A 15,567-nucleotide genomic window follows, 5' to 3' on the forward strand; every position below is an offset into this window, starting at 1 on the left:
AAAGCTATCTTTCTTTGAAAGAAAGATAAAGTGGGGTAAAGCTGAGGCAGTTCCTCTTGTTTCTGAGCGTTGGTCCCTTCGAAGTAAATAATGACATCCATGCAGCTTGGCAGTGTCTGACACAGGCCTGGCATATAGTCAGTGCTGACTGAAAGGGGTGCCCTTCCCATACTTGTCTGCTCTCCTCACTGCTGCCTGGGTGACTGACATGAGCTGCACTTTTCTGGCTGGAGAGCCCTGGCTGTCCGGAGCACCAGGAGAAGCAATTGGAAATACAGATACAAAAGAAATTCCCAGAAGCACAGTTCCACCGACCAGATGTTCCCATGCCTTTCTCAAATAGATTAGTGTCCTAGCAACTGGAAAAGGGGGGAAATGGTCTGTTTCTTTCTGGCAACAAAATGGACAAAAAATATGTGTTTAAGTTCAACCTTCTGGGAAAGACCTATGGCAGGGAAGGCATTTGGTGACAAGAGCATTCAGTTCAGTACAACCTCATTGCCATCACTAGGTCACCGTTCCTCTTTGAGAGCGCTCAGTGACTCCTTGTTGTCGTTCAGAGCAAATAGAACTGGATTTCTATTTCTCTGTACCAGAACTGTTCCCTTATTAGCCTCTTGGGCCCTCTCTTTCTTACCTTGATTTAGGTACCCCATCTGCACAGACACCTGGGGAGTTCCCCTTGACTCCTCCTTCACCTTCATTCCCATATGCAAACCATTCAGTACATTCTGCGGGCTCTGCCCCTGAAGCAGCTCTCCCTTCTGCATTAACTATCTAGTAAATCAATACTGCTGCATAACAAGCAACTTCAGACCTCCATGCACACAACACTAAGTATTTATTCATATGTCTGTGGACCTCTGTGCATACGACTCTATGCATTTATTCGTGTGTCTAGGATCAGTTGTGGGTAAGCTTGGTGGCTCTGTTAATCTTGACTCACTCATATGCCTAGGGTGGCTGGCTGGCAGAGAATCTAAGTCAGCCTCTGTCTAGGGCAACTCCGCATGTCTCTCATCGTCCTCCAGGTCAGCCCAGTGATTGGTGATGGCAGACGCACTGGATGAGCACGCCCCAAGTTCACGAGCCCATTTTAGCCTCTGCTGGTGTCACCTCTGCTGATATCCCATTGATTAGAGCAAAGGATGTGGCCAAGCCCAGAGCGAAGGAGCAGGGTGCTATGGAGTTAAAGGACAATGCGTGAGGTTACAGGAGGGGTGAAAAATTAGGACTGAATGGTGTCATCTCCCTCACCTTCTCGGCATTCTCGGGGCCACCATTGTAGCCCAGGCCACCACTAGCTCAAGTCTACACCCCTGCCCATCCTCCGCTTTCTCCCTCCCTCCTCATTTCTTGTGGAATGGACCCTTGCAGGCCATTTCCTATCCAGAATCCCAAAGGAACTTCTAGAAATGTAAATCTTACCATGTCTTTCCCTCTGCTTAAAACCCCTCCACGGCTTCCTGGATGAAATTCCTGGAATTTCCCTCCCTTGGAACGAAATTCAAACTTTATGGGATAAGGCTTTGCCATTTTTCTCAGCCTTGTCTCTCACCACTGTCTCTTTTCCTCCGGATCTTCTAGCTGCTGCAGTCCTCACTTAGTGCCTCAGAATGGCTCGGCTACTTCCTCTCTTAGGATTTCTGCACATGCTGTTCCGTGGGTCCAGAACGTTCTCTCCACACCCCTCTCGGGACTGCCTTCTCCCTGACACTTACATCTCAGCTTAAATGCCACCTCCTCAGAGAGGCCTTTCGTGATATCTTCCTGAAGTAGACTGTACTTTGTCTCTGTTGTAGCCACTTTTTGTTTTCTTCTCACTACTCATTATATCTCATATATTTTTAAAGTTTTCTCCCATTTTCTTCCCCCCTTCCCACTAGAATGTAGCTCTGCAAGGGCAAGAACTTTGTACATTTAGTCCACCCTTTGTAACCTGTACCGACATATACTAGGTAGTTGCCATGGACTGAATTAGATCCCTCCAAAATTCATATGTTGAAGCCCTAACCCCCAATGCGGTGGCACTTGGAGGTGGGGCTTTTGGAAGGTGACTGGGTTTTTGATGAGGGCATGAGGGTGGGCCCTCATGGTGGCCTTAGTGCCCTTATAAGAAAAGGTAAAGATACCAGAGCTCTCTGTTCATAGGAGCTCAGAGGAAAGGCATGAGAAGATGCAGTGAGAAGACAGCCATCCGAAAACCTAGGAGACAGACCCCACTGCACACTGTCCCTGGTGGCATCTTGATCTTGGACTCCCAGTCTCCAGAAGCATGAGAAAATAAATTTTGATTGTGTTGGTCACCTAGTCTGTAGCATTTTGTTATGGCAGCCCAAGCTGACAGAGACAATGGTCATAGTGAATGAAAGATCAAAATATGCATTTCTCATTCTATACTTAAAATACTCTTTCTGCAAGGATACCAGGAAAAGGGTGGGAGGAAAGAGAATAGCTGGAGTTTGCCATTAGGCTTGTCCACTGGAGTGGGAGCCAAGGACAGGATGGTGGCTCTGGGGTCTGTATAGATATGTTCCCTAGCTCAGTGTCCACCTTAGCCAGAATGGATGAGTGACCAGAAAGCACAAAAAATTTGAAGCTTAAATCCAGCTCCAGAGTATCCTTCCGCATATTTTTATTGAGCCCTTTGCTCTGTGCAGGGACCTAGCTAGGTCTTGGGGACCTAGAGAGCATTGGAAAGGACTTTCTTCTCTTTCATTCAGCAGACACTTAGCACCTCTTCTGCATGAACATGGGGCCAGGTGCTGGGGACATTCTTGGGTCATTTCTCTGCCAGTGCTGTCTTGTGGTGACCCATTTACCTATCTGTTTGTGTCCCTCACTGGTCCCATAGCACTTTGGGGCAGGGACCTTGTCTGAAAGATTCTGATACCTGAGGGCCTGATATACGGTGCAGAGCTGGAGAAAGGAGCACTGACTGAAAGTGAGAGGGATCCAGAACTTGCCCTCAAGAGGCCACAGTCCAGGCAGTGACAGTCTGATTATCAACATACGGCATGACAAAGCAAGCCCGGATGTGGGGATGGTGCTTGGCTCAATGAAGTATTGAATCTGTATTTTTAATTCTCCACTCTTGGAAAACGCCAACTTACCTTTTGTGACCCTGGTCAAAGGTCCTCTCCTGCAGGAAACCTCTTCTTTCTCTCCCGCTGTATCAGGCACTGTTAGTGCTCCGCCCAGATCCCATCACCAAAGTGGGGCACCAGCTCCCAGCTTCGGTGAATGTTGGCAGCTAACAGCTCAGTTATACCTTTCTCCTAAGGATGGCTTTCAGCCAACAGGAGCCTCCCTGGGGAATGTTTAGGATGTTACACTCTTCCCACGGAATGGTGGAACAACCTTTCAAGTATCGTTGGTGTTTCAGAGTTCCTCATGGGGTCAGGCTGAGGCTGGACTTCTCTAGAAACTGCATGTTTGCTCAGTTTCATCCCTGTCTCTTTCTGCTTCCCTCATTCCCTCACCAGTTTCTCCTGAGCTCACCCTCATAGACGCTTCCACAAGAGTTCTCATCCAAGGCTCTGCCTCTAGAGAACCTAATATAAGATGATGCATTTCTATCTTTCATGTGATGTAGGCCTCTTTCAGGCCTGCACCCTAAAGCCCTCTCAGACCACCCTGCCTCCCGTTTCTCTTTCTGCCAGCTTGATGTGTGTGACCATGTGGAAATGCCACAACATAGAGGAAACTTGATTCCTGAATCCCTGAGAGGAGAAGAGGCTTCACATGAGTGAAAAATAAACTCATATCATATACGAGCTATTATATGTCTGGGGGTCCATTTGACATAGCAGGTAATGTTACTGAGACTAATATATTTGGGTGAAGTCATTTGTAAGCCCTGACTCATGCTGTGGAAAGAACGTGAGCTTTGGAGTTAGACAGCTTGTGTTCCGGTCCTGCACACTTCACCTCTCTGAAACTCAATTCCTCATTTGTACAGGGAAAAGCACAAACTCTCATCTGAGGGTGATGATGAGCATTAAATGAGAACATGCTTAGCCATGGTGTTTAGCCTGGCATGAACTTGCCGGGGGCTTGTGGCATGGTATCACACTGTGTATTCTAGGCCTGGGCCTGGGCCTCTCCCTGAGCATGCTGTGTAGAAGGGCCTATGACTACCATGGTGTGATGGTTAATTTCATATGTCAACCTGACTGGCCATAGGGTACCCAGATATTTGGTTAAACATTGTTCTGGGTGCATCTGTGAGGGCGTTTCCTGATGAAATTAACATTTGAATCAGTAGACTGAGTAAAGCAGATTGTCCTCTCCAGTGTAGATGGGCCTCATCTAATTCACTGAAGGTGTGAATAGAATAAACGCCTGAATAAGAGAGAATACTTTTTCTCCGCCTGAGTGTCTTTGAGCTGAGACTTTGCTCTTCTCTTACCTTCAGGCTCAGACTGGAACTGACATCATTTGCTTTCCTGTGTCTGGACTTCTCAGTCTCCATAATCATGCGAGCCAATTTCTTATAATAAATCTCTCTCTCTCTCTCTCTGTCTCTGTCTCTCTCCACAGACACACACACACGCACACACACACACACACGCACACATGCACACACGCACACACACATACCATTGGTTCTGTTTCTCTAGAGAACCCTGATTCATACACATGGAGTTTTTCAGGCAGACTCCAACATTAGCGCATAGTCACATCACACAATGTCACCTGTATGTGCCCCTCCCCTTTAGTTATCTCCGTGATCGCTGTCCCAGGTCAGGCCTCTTCACCCTCATTTGCACCACCACACAGACCCCTCATTGGTCTCCCTTTCTCTCACCTTGCCTCTCCAATTCACCATCAAGAACGAGGTTTCTAAAACCCAGATTTTCCATGTTATGCTTGTATTTAAAAAGCTTCATTTTGCATACAAATCTCAATTTCCTATCTATAAAATGGGAGGATGACTATAAAAACTCTTTGACACCTTCCGGATATTTGTTTTCATGATATGGAAATGTGATCCTCACTCCTAGAACCTGTATTGAGAGTATACTCTTCATCCAGCCCTCCAGGTCTTCACTGCTTTTTCTTTCATGATTCATGTGTACAAATATTCTGCTCCATCCGAACTGTTCTGCTCTCTGATACCCAGTGCCCCTGGCTGCCCCTGATCATTTGCTCATGTTGCTTAGGTCTTTCTAGCAGACCTACTCCACCTCCTGTGAAAATCTTCCCTATTCTTAAAGGCCCAGCTCGAATACCACCTCCTTCCTAAAGCCTCACTTGATTTTCAGCAGGATATGACAAGATTTCTTTCTCTCTTTAAAATCCCTACTAAATTGTATGGTGGAAGGCACTTAATTATCTACATATCTTGCATTGAGCGTAGTCTCTGAACTTAATAAGTACTTTAAGAATATTTATCAAACCGATTCCATTTTATATTTACAATTTTACTATTTGTTTTCTATACTTTATATTACAATCTTACTATTCGTTTTCCATCTGTACCACCTGTTTTATGTTTTGTTTTATGTTTCCTTTTTCCTTATCTTAGACTAATCAAGAAAAAATTTTTATTTTATTTCCCTCTCTGTTAGTTTATTAGTCATTAATTTACTGGTCATCCTCAGTATTACAATGTGCATCTTTGACTTATTAGAGTCCAGTGTAAATTAGTATTTTATCATATTATAGACAATACTATATTTACCCAATTGTTGTCATGCATTTTAATGCTATATATAGATATTAAGCCCCAGAAGACATTATTATAGTGGGGATTTTTTTTTTTTGGTACAGTTAAGTTTCATTTCTCTTTACTTCAAATTCACCCTCATTCCTTTCTGCATGTTCATATTTCCATCCATCTACTTAGAGAACTCCCTTTAGAATATTTTTTAGTGTGGTCTGTTAGAACATTTCTCGGTTCTCTGCCTTTTTATTTTTAGCCTTCGGTTTTGAAGGATATTTTCTCTGAGTACAGAATTTTAGGTTGGCAGTTGTTTCCTTTCAGCACTTTAAAGATGCCATTCATTGTCTTCCACCTCCAACGTTTCTATTAAGAAGTTAGCTGTCAGTATTACTGCAGTTCCTTTGAAGGTAATGTGCCTTTTTTCCCTCTGACTGCTCATCAGTTATTTTTTATTTTTTATTTTTTTGCCTCTGGAAAAAAAATTTAGCAATTTTTACTCTTATGGGCTTAGGTGGGATTTTCCGTACATTTATTTTCTTAAGGTAGCATTTATTGGAACTGTGGTTTGCTGTCTTTCTATCAATTTTGGAACACTTTTGGTTATAAGAATTATTGCTTCTGTTCCATTCTATTCCTCCTCCTCTTTTGGGACTTCAGTTCCATGTGTGTTAGACCTTTTCACTGTGTCCCATATCTATCTTTCTTATATTTTCCATTATTTTTGCTTTTTATATTGAAGATATTTTTCTGTATATTTTCTACTGACCTATCTTCCAATCCACAAATCCCCTCTTCAGATGTCCATAATTATCTGTAAATCCATCTATTGAGCTCTTGATTTCATTGATTGTATTTTTCTGTTCTTAAATTTCTGATCAGTTGTTTCTGATAGATTCTAGTTCCCTGTGGAAATTCTGCATTTGATTTATCACATTTTCTTGAACATACCAGCTATGGTTATTTTTAAGTCCATACCTGATAACAGTAATATCTCAGTCACCGTTGGGTCTATTTCTATTGGATTTGTTGTTGTTGTCATTGTTCTTGTTGTTGTTGATTTCAATTCTGTTTATTGGTCTATCTGGCTGAAAGAAATTTTTAATTGAACGCCAGATACTGTTCATGAGAAATTGAAGAGGGTCTCTGTGATGTTACTTTCTCCAGAGAAGACTTGCCTTTTCCTGTGAAGGTAGAGCATATCATCTTAATCTAATCAGGCTCTGCATGCTGGTTCAAGTCTAGTTTGCAGTTTTTTAAGTTGGGTCTACCTGTGGTTCACCCCTTACTCCTGGGCTATAACCCTTCAGTGGTCCAAACTAAAAGCCTGGGACCATTCCTGGGGCTTCTCTTCCGTGTTGAGCTCCGAACTCCAATTTTATCTATTAATCTCTTCCCTTCTTATGGTTTTTGAACAAGAGACTGTGACTGGTTTAAACAAACAAAAAACCTAACATTGCAAATGTGAAGGGAACAGAGATGGTTTTAGGCATTTCTGGTCACATCTCAAGTATGGGATCTATTTATTTAAAGATTTCACTGGAGATATTTAGCCCAATCCCATGGACACTGACCTGGATTAAGGGTCAGGCAAATGAGGCGCTCTCCTGGTGCCCCAATCTTAAGGCATAAAATATTCCTACAAATGTGGGAATGAAAGCATCCTTTGTGGGTTGAATGAAAGCATCCTTTGGTGAGCCCCTGTCACTGGAGGAAAGGTGAGAACCTCTGAGAGCTTGCCCACCAAATGGTCTCTAACCAAAGGGCAAAGATCAGCCTTTTTGTTTTGCTGAGTAAGATGTGCAGGTTCGTGGACAAGCTGAATTGCAGGGAATGAGGAAATAAAACCTGATCCTGGGCTCCACATACTCCTCACCCTTCTCCATGCCGTCCTGGGCCTTTTCCTTGAATAGCTGTGGCTGAACTGATATTTAGAGAATAGTCGTTTCTGTGCAACTCATATACTTGGCTATGCAGGGCTCCCACCCATGGTTCTGGCCCAGACATTAGATGCTGCTGTTTCTTTAAGTAAGCTGGGGTACATTTCCCCCAATGACCACTTGGTGGTGGAGTGAGAAGGGAGAAGCCAGCCTCCTCCCTGACTGGCTGGCATGAGGGTGAAGATAGACTCTGGAGTCAGATACCTTTCTTTCCACCCCGGAATATGATGGCCCTCCTCAGCCCTGACTGGACCAGGCAGAAAGCCTCAGTCTTGAGGGAAGAAGGACGGAAGCGGATTCTGGGTCCCAGCTCTTGCTCTGCCTCATCTCACTGAGTGACCTTGAATGAGTCACTGCCCCACTCTAATCTGCATTTGCCAATAGCTGCAGGATAAGGGGGTCGGACTGAGGTTCCTTCCAGCTCTAGGCACCTGAGATGCCTTCCATCAAATGCCTCAGGTCCCTTACCTCCTTTCATCACAGCCATGCTGCAAGGTTGGGGGTTATGAGCCCTACTTCACGGATGGATAAGTGAAGACTCTGAGAGGTAGAGTGATCTGCCTGAGGTCATGCAGGAAATACGCTGTTTTCTTAGGATGACAGCTGTGTAAGAGCAAGGATTTTGTCCAAGCGACTCACACATCCCTGCACAAAATGCAGTGCCTTGCACATAGCAAGTGCTCAACAAATGTCCACTGACTGAAGAAATAAAATGGTGGGCTAGGACCTGAACTTTTCTCTTTCCAATATTCAATGCCATTTCTCGGCCATCCAGTTGGAAATATTTGGATTATTTTCCTGTGCAGGGAAAGACATATGAAAATGTAGAATATCAATTGTGTAATAGCAATAAGCACAGGAATGAAGTAAAAGCTCAGGCTGATGGAAAGGCTGGTCCCAGATTCGGAGCTTGAAAAGAGAAGCAAGATGCGAGGCCTTGTACAGGAATTCAACCAGAGCACAAAGACTTTTCTGGAGCTTACTGGGATGCTGTGTAATTGCAGAGTGACTGTTAGTGCATGACTGCACGGAAAATTCCCCCAGAGGGCCAATTTGCTCTGGAGTGAGTACTTTCACACAGGGCTCTCTGAAATTCTGCGGTCTCATACCCCTACTGATAAAATAATTTCAGAGCACATAGCCCCAAAATGCATGTATACTTATAAATTAAATATATGTACTGCTGTCAATGATTAAATACCAATACATTAAATATCAGTATAGCTGACTTTGTTTTTTGTAATAAAAAGAAAGATAAGCAGGAATGGTTCCTTCCTGCCCCCTAGTGATTTAGTGCAGAAACTCACCAGTGCCTCCCGCCTCACTAGACCAGGGATTGTCTGTCCTCCCATGCCCCCACCAGGAAGTGTAGGCTGGGTCCAGAGTCAAGAAGATTCTAGTGCACCAGCTTTGAGCACCTGGAGACAAACCTGAGCTCCTTTTACCCAGAGAGCCCTGGTCATGGGGAAGTGGACGTGGCGGGCGGGGGATGAGGGGGGTGGGGTGGGGCTGGCAGCCTGGGTGTGGCCCAGGTCCTGCCACCCCTTGATGAGTAACTTTGGTTGAGTTCTGCCCCTGCTTCGGCCCTTGGTTCCTGCTTTGGCCCTTGGTTCCTGCCTGGGGCAGGTCTCACAGTCCTCACTCTGTCTCATGCACAGGGAACTTCTCAGAGGCTGAGGGGTCAGGGGCCACCATAAACCAAGTATGCTAGGTGGGAGGCTGGGCCTTTGAGAAGGGGCAATGTCCCAGCAACCATGGAGACAGCAGCAGGCCAGGCAGGCCTTCAGGTCAGCTGGTCCTGCTTCCTTGACAGGTCCCACCCACTGCAGCTACTGTTGCTCAGAATCCCTCTCCCATAGAACTAGTAACAGTAGCTAACACTTACATAGTCCTCACTAGGAGCCAAGCACTAAATGCTTTACACATATTAACTTATTTATTAACTCTCACAACAACCTTATGAGAGAGGTATTATGAGTATCACCATACCCACTCTACAGATAAGAAAACTGAGGCATAGTGCAGAAACTCACCATAGGCCATGCAGTTTGGAGGCGGATTTGAGAACAGGCACCTGGTATAGAATCTCTTGGGTCCTATACTGCTCTGCCACTCCACCTCCTATCATCACCCTCATCATCTGTTCACTTCTCCCCCATTATTGCTCCTCTTCCTTTTTCTATTCCTCTGATCACATGCTCCTGTTGCTTCTCCCATTACCACTACCTTTTCCTCTTGTCCCATTACACTGCAAGGTGACTCACCTGCGGCCATCCTTATTACTACTTCTTTTATACTATTCCTCCCAGTTATTGCTCTTCTGTTTGCACACCTTCTCCTTCTACTCTCCTTACCATCTAACAGCCTCCCCTATTTTATCCCTCTTATTCCTACTTCACTTCTTCTTGTTCGGGATGGTATGATTTTTATTACTATTTTTCACATTACCTCTCCAAATATTGCTCCTCTTCCTCCTAGTAAATAGTTTCATCTCTGACTTCCTCATCCCCATTACTTCTCTCCTACTTCTCCAGTTAATAAGATTGCCTCTATTACTCTTTCTCCTCTTATTTCCTCTGATACATTTTTTTTCTCTTCTGTGAATTTCAAAAATACTTGCAAATTCTTTGACGTTTCTCCCACAAGAGGCAGAGTGTATGCTGCCTCCCTGGAATTTGGGAGGCTTGTAACTTGAAAGTATAGCAGAAAGTGACACTCATGATTTCCAAGGCTCGGTCATGAAAGAGGATGTGGTGTCCACCTTGAGCTGTTGGCACACTCACTCTGTAAGCTCTGAGCCCTTTGTGAGAAGTTCAATCGTCCAGAAGCTGCCATGCTGTAAGGAAGCCCAGGCCATATGAAGAGGCCATTGATAGGCACTGGAGGCAACAGGCTCTGCTGAGCCCAGCCTTTGAATCATTCCAGCTCAGACAACAGTGAGTGAAGAAGCCTCCAAATGACTTCAGACCCTGGTCTTCCAGTCTTCCCAGCTTGGGCCCTGATATCATGGAGCCTAGACACCACTCTGCCCTGTCTGAATTCCTGACCCACAGAATTCTCAACCATAATAAAAAGGTTTTTTTGAGCCAGTTAAATTTATAGTGACTTGTTATGCAGCAATGGGTAACTGGAACAGTCCTCTCACACATCCATCCTCGTTATATCACTCCTCCTCTTCTGCCACTGGAGAGCTACTAGTCCTGTGCTCTGCCTTCCTAACTGGCCTCCTCTGCCAGAGACTCCTGACCTGGGTGCTGGTATCTTTGTCTCTCCCATCAGTGATCCAAGTCCTGTCATCCTCTGAGTAGTAGGCCTCTTGGCTGTGGAGGCCATCAATCTGGATGTAGACAGGAATGATTCACAATTCTACTGCCAGGGGAGACTCACTACCTTGTCAGAAGCTTACACTCGTTAAGACGAGTTCTGGAGTCAGCACTCTGCCAACTCGGGCTTGCATGTTGATCTACCCTTCCCTTGTCCCAACCCCCTTGCCTGTGCCCTACTTATTTGAAATGATTAATAATTCAGGATTAATATGGCGCTTGGATATGACCCACCCAAAGGTCTTAGGAATATGAATAGATGGTAAGTATATCAGATAGATTGGGTGGGCAAGACTGTCTGGAGGTGCTTGGAGCTTGGCCGATCTGTAGTCAATGCCAGTTCTGCCAATAACTGGCTGTGTGACCTTGGGAAAGACACTTAACTTCATTGAGCCCCAGTGTCCTCATATGTAAAATGGGGCTAATTACACAAACCTCACAGAAGTAATGGGGATCTAAGATCACATAAAAATCCTACCCTTCCCTTATAAAAGCGGTAGTTCCAAAGGTCAAAGTTTAGGTGGCTTCATTGATAAGATCAAGATGTCTGGGATTCTACCACCAAACTCCCTTTTGGAATACACACACTTGGCTTCAGCTTTATTGGACCCTGTTAGGACATTATGATGATCACTAGTTTGCACATGGGGGATCTGAGGCTCAAAGAGATGAGGTGATTTGCCCAAGGACACAACTAAAAATTGACAAACCCAGGATCCAAGCTGAGGCCACTTGCTTTCTTCACAACACTCACGGAGGTAGAATGCGCTCTGTGCTGATCATCATGTTCACATTCCACTCTGCTGTTGTCTAGCAAGACCCTCTCCTTCTCTAAACTGGAGGACAAAGGGAGGGAGTCCAGAGAAATAGGCTGACTTAATTGGTTGTGGTGGTAGTGAGGGAGGCAGTCTTTACTGAGGTACAAACGCTTTTTAATATTGTTGTGAAAATTTATTTCGTTATAAACTTTATTTTTTAAATAGGCAATACATTTCTAGCATTCAAAATTTTAAGAGCACAAAAGAAGATTTAATGAAAAGCAGGTGTCTCCTACTTGCTCCTAGCCACTTGATTTTCCTTCTGAAGGGGCCCAGTGTTTCCACTGGATATAATTTTCCACATACTTGAGCAAATATGAATGTAGAGTCTTCCTTTTTATCTGCACATATTACAAACACTGTTCTTCATTTTGCTCTCTTCCAAAGAATGCCCCTCCTTTTTCTGGCTGTGTAATACTCCTTAGTCTGGATTACACCTTCCTCTTCCCTCCATCCTCATTGCCACGGAGGAAACAAATCTAACTTCTGTGGATAGGATCCCCAAGCTTCTTCCTTGGGCTATCCTTCCTTAGAGCCTCTGAGACCTCGTGAATTCAATGGCTGCCAGGCAAAGGGAGGAGAACTGTGATTGAATGCGTTGGAAAAATCCTGCAGATACACAGACTCTCCACTGGCCTCCACCTTTGCTGTTTATCCACTGTCTCTGATACTCCTTAGCCTCCTCTGTAAGACACAAGCCGAAAGGCCTCCCTCCCAGGGCAGGAGTGAGGGCTCCTGTCGAGGAGCCTTTGCCTATTGCAGGCCTGAGGCCAGGGGGCACTCGCTCATTCATTAATTCACTCATTCATTTATTCACTCAGTCACTTATATTCATATTCCTTAGCTATTTATTCACTCATTAATTTACTCATTAATCAATTCAGTAATACAGTCATTCATTCTTTCACTTATTCAATTACTCATCTCACATTCATATACCTGTTTATTCACTTATTCACTCACTCATTCACTGATTCATGCACTCACTTATGCACCCATTTATTCATGCATTCATTTATTCATTCATTCATGGTGATAATTAGCATTATTAGGATGTGAGGTGAAGAGCTGGGGTGGGGGAGATTAACGGTGGTGTGTAAGAGGACCATTGCAGGTTAAAGGCGGGGGTGAGATGGTTCAGGCCCCTTCGGGTCCGGCTCGAGCCTCCCTCTCGGCTCTCGCCCCCGCCAGCAGCCCCGCCCCCCGCTCCCGAGAAAGCGCGCGCTCTCGGAGAGCGTCGCTGCTCAGCCGCAGGCTCGGGAGCTGAGCGGAGCCCCAAGCGGCCACCCCAATACCCCCGACCCTCGGCGGCCGCCCATGCCCGCCGCGCCCTGGGCCCGCGGCCCTCCCCAGCGCAGCGCTGCGCCGCCCGGCCCGGCGGGGGCGGGGCCGGGGCCGGGGCCCGGGCCGGGCTGGCGAGCCCCGGCCGGGCCGCAGGGCGGCCGCGGGGATGCGGGGCTGGCGGAGGAACCTCGCGCTCTGTCTGCAGCGGCTGCCGGACGAAGGTAGGACACCGCGGCTGCCCAGGCCGGTGAGCACCGGCGCGGCGCGGGGCGAGGTGGGCGGACCCAGCACTGAGCTGGCCCGGGGCGCACACGCGGGGGACGCCCGATGAGGGTCCCTGCGGGAGGCGAAGGGCGGGCGGCCTCATCTGAGGCGTGGGAGGGTAGCGGGCAGCCTGAAGGGGTCATTGCAGGACACACGGTGCGGAAATGAGCCTACCCCGGCGGAAGCCTGCAGGGGGGCTCCACACGGCGCGCGGAGGTGGGACCTGGGACAGAGCGACCGCCAGGGGCTGGAGCGCAGGCTCTGAACCCTCGAGGGTGCATCCCCAAGAGTCGCATGCGAGTTCGGTTCCTGGAGCTGGCCCTGGCCGGCGCGAGAAGCACGTGCCTCCTTGCTACCCAGGAGTTTGCTCGCGGACGCTCACGGCAGAGAGACCTTTGGATCCCGGGGATGCAGTCACTGGGACCCAACTTTCCTGGGCATACCAGCAGCACCCCGGCGTCGACCCCAGACTCTGCGGTTCCTCCAAGTTGCAAAGAGACTAGAGGCGGGAGGGTCGTGGAGTGGGGCGGGTAGACTTGGCCGCACGGCCCCCTGCCCCGGCCGGGCCCCGCTGCAGCGCTGCGGCGCAGCCCCGCTTCGCCGAGGCCGCCTCCAGGGCTGCTCCACCCCTTACCTGTTGTCAGAACCGCATGTGGAGAAGGGAGTAGGAAGGAGGACCCGCGCCCACGTCCTGCCACAGCTAAGGAAAGTTCGGATTTGGTGCTAGTTGACAATCGCCAGAACTGAGCCGGGGGCAAAGTGCGGGGGGAATGACAGCTGCCCACTATCTGTTCACTTAGGGGGGCATAATGGCTGGCATGCAGGCACGAGAACTGTGTGCCCTGGCACCTCACATCTGCCTCTGTCTTTAACCTTCACAGCCACCCGCTCAAGAGGGCGCTACTATTCATTCCACTTTACAGGTGAGGACACTGAGCCTCAGAGAGAGAAAGCCTCTTGCCCAAGGTCACACAGCCAATAGATGGTGAAGCTGCAGTGCAAACCTAAGTCTATGTGACCGGCAAGATTTTAGTGGTGTCCAGGCCTCCCCCTTTCTGTGTGCTTCCCACCCCCAAGTTGGGTCTGGCTCAGTTAATGAGAAAGGATACATTTTCAGTCCAGGCCAGAAGCTCCTCTGTGGAGTATAAGAGAGGTTTTATTTTTTTGGGGTGGGGGGGGAACTAGAGCTGGTCTTTGCCCCTCCTGCCCTGTCCCCAGGGCTAAATCAGGTCCTTAACCTCTGCCCCCACTGGAGCCCTAGGTTCTAAGAGTCTGGAAGCAGAGTCTGTGGAGGGTCCTGCTTAGACCCCCATCAGGCCTTAGCTGGTGCTCCCCGAACCTGGCAGGCCTTCTGCTCTGCCCAGTTGAGGGAATAGGCCCTCCATTCCTTCTCCAACCTGAGGTGGTGCTCATGGCACAGCTTTGGGGCACAGAGGGTACCCAGGCTTTTTTCCCTGCGGTTGAGAGAGGAGGCAAATGGATAGGGCTGCCAACAAGGATAGGACCTTGGAGGAGCGCACCTACTCACTGGAACTGTCACCAAGGAGCAAAATAAAAAAGAAATCTTGCAGAGCCAGGTGCTCACTACCAACCTTAAGTCCGAGCTTGGTCCTTCAGAAATTGGGGCATCTCAGCCGGAGGCATGCTCTGTGAACTTGGGCAAGTCATTCCCTCTCTCCCAGGCTCACTTTCTGTGTCTGTAATGGGAAGGCCTAACTCCTATCTTACAGGATCTCTAGGGAAGTCTTGGCCCTGGCACAGCATACAACCCAGAGCCGGCTCAGAAGTGGAGGCTCTAGTGTCCTGAGAGAGAGGGTATTACTCTCTTGCTCCTGATCCCCCTGTATGTGTGTATGTGTGTCTATGTCTGTGGTGTGTGTGTGTGGTGTGTGAGTGACACATGTGTATGATGTGCATGTGAGGTATGCATGGAGGCACATGGCTGATGCATTTGAGATGCATGTGGGCATGCATGAGGCTTGTGTGTGACATGTATGAGACATGTCTGTCTTGTGATACCGATAATTATTTTTCTTGCCACTGGCCACATCTCTTGAGAGGAGGCCAATCCTCCCTCCTCAAGGCCAGGAGGTACCCAGCATTTGAGTTTTCCTTGGAAAATCTTACTTGAGATTGATCCTTGAGCTCAACACTAAATCAGAGGGTGGCTGGTGCATCTACCCGCGCCAGCAGGAAATTACTATTTTAAAAAGAGAAATCCCTGGCTTTTTCCGGGCCACAGGAAAATTGGTTCCTGTGAGCTGAGTCTCAAA

This window comes from Rousettus aegyptiacus, unplaced genomic scaffold (genome assembly GCF_014176215.1).
Source record: "Rousettus aegyptiacus isolate mRouAeg1 unplaced genomic scaffold, mRouAeg1.p scaffold_m13_p_4, whole genome shotgun sequence".
Classification (NCBI taxonomy): Eukaryota; Metazoa; Chordata; class Mammalia; order Chiroptera; family Pteropodidae; genus Rousettus; species Rousettus aegyptiacus.